We start from the raw sequence: 8,613 nt of genomic DNA, 5'->3' as shown, positions 1-8,613 counted from the left end.
GAAGCAGACTCCCTGCCGAGCAGGGAGCCCGATGCGGGACTCGATTCAGGGACTCCAGGATCATGACCTGAGCCGAAGGCAGTCGCTTAACCAACTGAGCCACCCAGGCGCCCCTCAATAAACTATTTTTTAATTAAGGTAGGTACACTGGTTTTTACACCTAATGGTATTGCACACTTAATCGACTACAAGATAGCATAAACATAATTTTTATATGCCCTGAGAAGCCAAAAAATTCATTTGACTCACATTATTGCGGTATTTGCTTTATTGCAGTGGCCTGGAACCAAATCCACAATATCTCCAAAGTATTCCTGTACTTAATATGGGTCCTTGTGCCTCGGATGTGTGAGTGGTATTCTGGACCAAGAGAAGCCGGGAGGACTACCCAGTGCTGGTGAAGGATGAAGGCAATCACCAACATTTGGAGAAGTCCCCAAAACATCCTCGCAAGAACCTCTACAGGGTAGAAACTTTCCACCTGTGTGTGTACACAAGCCTGGTGTTGACAGGTAACGATGCTCTAGAGAGGTATAAAACAGCCGGCCATCAGTGGGGACACAGAAGAGCAAGAACCCAAGAAAATGGAACACGGCAGCAGGTAGGTGGTGTTGACAGAAGGGCTGGGGAGAGAACGACTTGGAGAGAGAGAAGAGGTGGGACCACAGAGGGGCCTGAGGTGAGGGTGTGTTCCTGGTGGGCCACCTCCTGGAGATCAGGTGACAAAGGGAGAAAATGGATGACCTGGGACAGAAGGAGATTCACATAAAGTTGCAGGGCTTAGCATATCAAGAGGAGAGTGGGAAGCTTCATTTCCCTTGTAGTTGTTCAGGAGAGGCCCTGAGGGAAAGCCAAAGGCTATTTAGAAAACTTGAAAAGCTCTCATCTTAGACATCAAGAGACCAGTGGGATTTGCAATCTGTACTTATTTTCAAATCAGTGGCTGTCAATATGCTAAGTGCTAAAAATATGTTTGTTACCCCTTTGCCATATTATAGACCTGAAAATATTAAAGTTATAAGGGTGTTTCCACCTCTGCCACCCACTTAGTGTCAATTCAAAGGTGAAGCTGTTATAATTAGTCCTTTTCAAATGGTCTTGACTTTCTTCTTCCCTCTTCTAAATTCAGGAATATAAAATCTGTTGAAGGGGAACTTGCCTCTCTCAAGAAAACCTGTCAGCTAATTATATCCTTGAGTTGAGCAAATCTTGGTTGCTTTCCTCTTCTTGAAATCAGCAAACTCACTCCTTCCCTTCCTCAGGTGCACATGGGGTGGTTACTCTTCCTAGATTTTCCACTCATTCCTGACCTCCAAGGCCCCCAGGCTGACTCTCTAACAAAAAAGAGAAACCTTTGCTTTTATTGATTTTGCACAGCCTCAGTCCAATGGTGAAAGCAGACACAAGGGACCTGATCCTCACACACAACCAAAAGTGTCTGACAACAGCAATAGAAAATGTCTGAGCTGACTTGAACCAGTGGTAGCTCTCACTTCAATCCTGACCTCACCCACTTCATAGAAGCTACAGAGTCCTGCTCATTAGGGACCCCTGGTTCCTCTGCCCATCTGTCCCATATCATTCGCTGGAACCAGTAAGGCAGAGGCTCACACCCGTTCAGAGACTGCCAAGGATGTCGGTGAACAAGTGGGTCAACCTCTGCACCTTCCAGGGACACCACAAACTAAAGAGACCCATGATACCAACAGTTTTATGAACATAAATAAGAAATTTGGAGACTGAGTACACCAGAGCCATGTGGAGGTAAGAGGGCCCCTCTGCCTACACTTTCCATTAGTAAAAGGAATTAACTAGCAGGAGCTCCCCTGACCATTCCTCCAAAGGACTTCCATTCTCAAGGCCTAGAGCTTCTGGAAGGAGGAGGGCAACCTCTAGAAGTGGGCAGAGGCTTTCTTGCCCTCTGCTGGGGCAACAGCAGGGGCATGGAAACAGACGTCATGACTCCTGGAGAGACCAGGGAAGACTGCTTTCTGAGGCAAGGATCCCCTTTGGCCACTTTGAGTGTCAGGACACTGGGCCTGGAAGACAGCACTGGACTTGGCATTGCACGTGTTAGGCTCCTGAGTAATGGGCAGCTTAAACAAATTGAAATATAACTTAATTAAGCCCTTGGGTAGCACTGCAGCAGGAGCGGCTTCCAAAAAAGTCAAACAACTATTTTGTAAAGACCTTCTAATAAAAGCCCCAAGTCAGCTGACCTACCTCAAACTTGAGAGAATTTCAGTGGCTCTTCACCATTCTTTCTGAAGAGCTCTCCTCAATTTTGTTTTCAGTCAAGAACTGAAGCCCTTTCCAACTGCTTCACTTCCAGATATTTTTTTATTTTTTTTTTTTTATTTTTTATTTTTATTTTTTTAAAGATTTTATTTATTTATTCATGAGAGACAGAGAGAGAGAGAGAGGCAGAGGGAGAAGCAGGCTCCCCAAGGAGCAGGGAGCCCGATGCGGGACTCGATCCCAGGACCCCAGGATCATGACCTGAGCCGAAGGCAGACGCTTAACCATCTGAGCCACCCAGGCGCCCCCAGATATTTTTTTAAATTTTGTTTTAAGTGTTTTCACATTTGATTCTGAAAAAATATTTTCCCATAATCTTCCAAAGGACTTTCATCCATTGACATGCCTGCAGGCGGACGTGGATCCAGGGTCTTGTGGTTCCAAGCGCACTTCCCAGTGGTTATCTCATACCACACTGGAAGGAGCCCGCTTTTCAGTGCAGAACCTCCTTCTGTGAGGGTGGTGGCCCCGCCCAGACCAGCTGGAGGCTTATTTTGCTGTAAGATTATCTCTTTAGAACTTCAACTGTCTTCCTGTCCTCTGAGGAAATCCTGGGATGGTTTTGCCAAAAAGTCCCATTCCAGCATTTATTTACGCTTATTTCTGAGAGCTACAGGCTGAGAAGGAAGAGCTGTGCTCATGATCAATTTCCCTTTTGAAATGTGAATAAACCTGGTACAAACTCATGGTCATAACATAGACTTGGGGTGCATGGCTGGCTCAGTCGATAGAGCGTGCGACTCTTGATCTTGGGGTTGTAAGTTTGAGCCCAGGTTGGGTGTAGAGACTGCTTAAAAATAAAATCTTAAAAAACAAACAAACAAACATAGACTTGACTGGTCATACATATTATTATAACTGTTTTCTGAAGAAGGATGGGGAAAAATGTGAATCAGCAAAACTACCTGAAACTTCGGTTTTGTAGATCGGTTGGGCCAGCGGTCAACCAAAATGCCTAGTGTTGATGCCCCCATTCAGTGTTCTGTGTCTTTCAACTCCCATCTCTCCAGATAATGGGGGCCCTTCCTGCCCACTCAGGCTTCCACAAAGCGTTCCCATATTTCATCAAAACCTGAAAAAGAACTGAAATAATCCAGGTCCAGTATGATGGCTTTTTTGGTATGTCAACTTGGCTGGGTTACAGCCCCACTTATGAAAGCATTCTGCAGATGTCATTGAAGTCCCTAACCAACTGACTTTCAGTAAGGAAGATTCTCCTGAAGAATCTGGCTGGGCCTGACCAATCAGTTGAAAGGTCTTCCAAGCAGGACTGAGGCTTTCACAGAAAGAGAAGGTGGCTTTCTGTGGAGAGTGGCCTCAGCCCACACCGCGGATTCCAGCTTGTCTGTGATCTTCCAACCCTGGGGTCCTGCCCGACGCATTCACACTGCCGGCTCCAATTACATAGGCTAATTCCTTGTAAAAAATAGATGAATGGATGGATAAATAGCTAATTGATAGGTAAATAGATACAGATAGAGATGAATATAGATACAGATGCAGAAATAGACAGACAGATGCATAAATATATAGATGCAGATCTCCTACAGCTGGTTCTGCTTCCCTGGCTGAACTCTAATAGAGATTTTGGTACCAGGAGTGAGGTTAGCAAACAGGAAGTCCAGGTGTCCCTGAAGTCCTCAACTGTGAACCAAACCAAACAAAACAAAATAAAAACAAAAGTGAGACTAAAGGAGAGGAAAAGAGCCTCATGTCTTTGTTCCCAGGGCTTTGAAGCAAGGTGGGGGTGATTTATAGAAAGGCTAAGTAACATTGTAAAGAGGAAACAATTACAAATTCAATAGCTATTTTTTCTAAGCTTCCAAATCCTAAAAATGCAGTGTGCTTGCCCCCCAGGAAAAAAAGGCGACTTTTATTACAACGCCAGTTAATTCCATAATAATCAGTTGAATCGCGACAATTCGAATCATTCCTGGAAGTCTCTACCAACTGGCAGATAAAAAAAACTAAACGACTGAGTTGCCCTGGCTTCTGCCTTTCCCCCAAACCTCCATCCCCAAAAGCCTCCTGCCTTTACATCTCAGGGCAGGAGTTTGGTTTATGTCTTCATGGTTCTGCCTCTCCATTCCCATAAAGGTGACCAAATCCACTGTCCCGGAAGTCATTTGGCTAACAGATGTTTATTGACGCTTACTCAATCCATGCACTGCTCTGGGTGCTGAAGACAAGTTATTGTCCTCAAGAGCTTGTTTTGTGGTGGGAGAAACATCATTTTTTGCCTACTTCTATATATATTCTTTATCTTATTTCCTTGTTTTATTTTAATATATGAATAAGTAAGTAAGTAATTTCAGAATGTAGAAAGGATGGTGATGAGCATGAAATTGGGTCATGGGGTAGAAGTGATGACAGGAGGCAAGAGAGCACAGGGCAGAACTCTGAGGGGCGAGGATCTGGATGATGAGCTGGAAGGAACCGCCCATAGATGCGGAGTGTGGAAGATCCTAGAAGTCGCCCCATAGTCTTCCCCTCCCTCAAGAGGTGGGATCTACGTTTTTGCCCGTGAGTCTGGTTTGGCCATAGGGCCTGCTTTGGCTAATGGGGTATTAGCAAGAGTGATGCAAAGGCTTAAAAAGCATGAGCACATCAGGGCTCCCTCTCTTGCTGCTCCTGGGAGCTCAGCGACTTCCAGCATCTGAAGACATCCCAGGCCCACCCGCTGGATGCCAGGAGACACTTCACAAATCACCCCTGTGGTCCTGCGCCTGACAGCCTGATAGCCATGCCAACCACCAGCTCGTGCATGCCTGAGCCCAGCAGAGGTCAGGTGAACCTGCCAGGCCAGAAAAAGCCCCCAGTCAATCCACAGACATCTGAGATAAATAGGTGGTGGTTGTCGAAAACCATTAAGCTGTGGGGTGTCCATTAGCCAGAAATGCTCACTGATACGTGGGGGCAGTGGGTACAGACCTGGTACACTGGAGATGGGTCCTAGGAAGCCTCATAAAGCCCACCGTCTCCCTCAGCCTCCAGCCTTATCCAAGCTCTGGGATTACAGACTTACTCTGGGGATGCGACTCCATACGGTGGCTCACATTTCTGCCTGTCTTCCAAGCAGAGGGGCTGACTCTTTGCTCTGGGATATTTTTTCAAGGATTTCTGTTTAGTGCACAGCCTCAGGAGACAGAGTGTGGCCCCTCAGAGCACAGGGTAAGCATGCTTCCTGCCCTCTGTAAAAGATTGGAGTTCCGTAAGCCCAGAGGTCCTCTCCCGTAACAGACCCCACTGTGCAGGCAGGTGTCACCTGGTCCTGTCAGTGTCACCCCGTGAGAACCGGGGCTTGGGGAATGGGTGCAAGAAATCGCCGACAGCGCTGTGTGTGATAAAGGCTTTCGTCTCCCCCTCGGGAGGCTCGGGGCTTTGCCAGCATCCATGACGCTGTGGCAGATGAACTTACTGAACTGCAAGAGGGCAAAATCTCAGACCTTTCACGGTTCCTGACACCAGTGAATCACAGCTCCCGTGTATAAAACTATCAGCGCAACTCGCATAGCGGAATGCTGCTCAGTGTCTGTAAAGGTCCATTTCTCTGCAAATGGCCCCGGAAAAGCACATTATGTGCCTGTTCCCAGAAACTCCAGGACAGGGACATCTGTACACATCCTTCTTGTTCTTTTAAAGGACAGGGGATAAAAGTGTAAGGTCAAATCCACTTTTCAAATCATTAGAGAAACAGGAAATGGTGGGCCAGATACAGATATAGTAGGAACACAGCTTGCGAGGCAAAGGGAAAACATAGCTCGTCTGTCCCCTTTCTGCTGTTGCTCCCCCCTGCCCCCGGCCCAGGCACGCATCAGAAAGCAAGCCGATGAGCAGTCCTATGCATGGACTCCATCACTAGGGCACGTGAATTCAGAGATCCCTGAAGCCAAAAAACTTTTTAAGTCTTTGATCTGACAGCCTGAGAAAAACAATCACAGTTCTTGCTCCACTGGCTACATACACAGAACTTTTCAGGCATCTTAGCATTTTAACACATTTCAAAACGCCATTTTCGAGGCAAGAGAGATTTATAGATTTGTTTCTAATCCCAGTGTCTTCAATTCTGCATTTTTACCAGGAAGCTGCGTCTATACATTGAATTCATGCTCAGGCTTGTCAGGGAAGCCGCCGCCCTTCCTAGGACATCGGAAGGAGATGGCTGATGTAAGAAAGACACTGAAGCTCCTCGGAGAAACCACTTAGGGCATCAGTTAAATGCTGAGATGTCCTACAGATGAGCAGCTACTTAACCAGAGCATCTTAGCAGAGCTTAGCCCCTGAGCTGGGCTTCCAGAAAATGCCCTTGTCTTCCATCTCTGGGTAAACGGTTTGTGGGAATCTTTCCCCTCGAGGCTCAGATTCTGCAGGACAGGAGCCATCCATGTGTTCCATCAGCTGGGGGGCACTAATTCCTCCAGGTATGTGGAATGGTGATTTTCAACCCTGATTGCTCAGTAGAAACTCCTGGGGACCTTTAAAAATAATATTGATTTCCATAGGCCTACCTCAGGCCAAGGAAGTTAGAATCACAGGGAGAGCCAGGAACGAAAACCTTGTTCAAATATAACATGAAGGTATAGCTCTAGGTGTATAAATATCAACTCAAACAGGGCACCTGGGTGGCTCAGTTGGTTAAGAATCCAACTCTTGATTTCGGCTCAGGTCATGATCTCAGGGTGGTGAGATGGAGCCCCATGTCGGGCTCCTTGCTCGTGCAGAGTTGGCTTGAGTTTCTCTCTCCCTTTCCTTCTGCCCCTCCCCCATGGCACTCTCTTTCTTTCTTGCTAATAAATAAATAAATCTTAGATAAATAAATAGCAACTCAAATAGCCTTACTTCCAAATTTGCTCCATTCTAGAGGGTAAAATGAAGGTGAGTGTTGAGATATTTATTTAGTTACTTATTTAGCCTCTTACCCATTTGTTCATTCATTCCACATTTGTTGAACACCTGGTCAACGTCCGGTGCTACCCTCAAGGTTTCACAGTGCCCCGGGGAAGACGGCAAGACAACCAGCAACTTTTTTTTTTTTTAAGATTTTATTTATTTATTTTAGAGAGAGAGAGAGCAGGGGGAGAGGCAGAGGGAGAGAATCTCAAGTAGACGACACTGAGCACAGAGCCCAATGTGGGGTTCGACCTCGTGACCCTCGAGATCATGACCTGAGCCAAAACCAAGAGTCGGACACTTAACCAACTGAGCTACACAGATGCCCCAAGAACCAGCAACTTTAATGGCCCAGAGGTGGAAATGCAGAACACAGCAAGAATGCAGCAGAAGGGTTCCCACCCTTCATCTGGGGAGCACATGTCTTTCTTCTGCCCACCTAGTCCTGTCCTCTGAACTTCGCACCTGTACCCCCAGTCATCATGCACGTGTGGCTGTGGAGTCTGGGTCAGCCTTCATTTGCAATCCTTTACCAAAGCCAGATGGTGCTTTGAATAAATCTTGTGAGCACCTGAATGGCGTTTTCCTTTCTGATTTGGAACGGAGATTTCCAGAAAGAACAGGAAAAAACAACTGACATTCCTAAACCCCAAGGTTACATGGAAATTCAGAAGTGACACACTCTGGGTGGGTCTGAAGCTAGAGAACAAGCTGACAAAATGGGCGCTTGGTGTCATCTACAAGGAGGAAGCAATTGCCATAGCAGAAACTTCTTTGGAAAAATATCGTCCCAGAGCAGAGATGCCAAGGAGCACATGCAGAATCAGAGCTGGAGAAAACAAGACCATGCTCAGATCTTGACCTGCAAAATATTACTTATTCTTAGGGAACGGGTAGTAACTATCTTCTGTCACATCATCAGTGAGTATAATCTGACTTTTTTTTTCTTCCATGCACTATCAAGTGTCCTCCATAAAATGAGCCCCACAGACCAACCTCTTTTCTGGGAATGCTGAATCCCGTAGTGCCCCCCCCCCTTTTTTTTTCGGTTTTCTGGAATGAACACTGCTGTGTGGGTCCTTCATGCTGTGCTGTGACTCGGGTGGGAAAACTGGACTCAGTGTCAGCTCCGTGACTCACTGACTGGATGATTTTAGGAAAGGCATTGAAGCACTCTGGAAATGTACGTCCGTGGTCTGCGTACTGGGCATGAGGATCACAGGATTGCTGCAGAGAATGAATGAAATGAGAGGAGCTGCGCTTTTGTTTCAGCATTGAGCACACAGCACGTATTTAGGAAGAGGAGTCACCGGTAGGTCCACAGTCCAAACCCAGCCTGGGAAAGGGGCACAACATGGCAACCTGGAATCTCTGGCTTCCTGCAACAGTGCCCTGCTTGTTTCTCCTTATCTAACAAGTGAGAGA

Source organism: Neomonachus schauinslandi, chromosome 7, assembly GCF_002201575.2.
Source record: "Neomonachus schauinslandi chromosome 7, ASM220157v2, whole genome shotgun sequence".
Taxonomy (NCBI): domain Eukaryota; kingdom Metazoa; phylum Chordata; class Mammalia; order Carnivora; family Phocidae; genus Neomonachus; species Neomonachus schauinslandi.
This window is presented reverse-complemented; position numbering follows the sequence as displayed.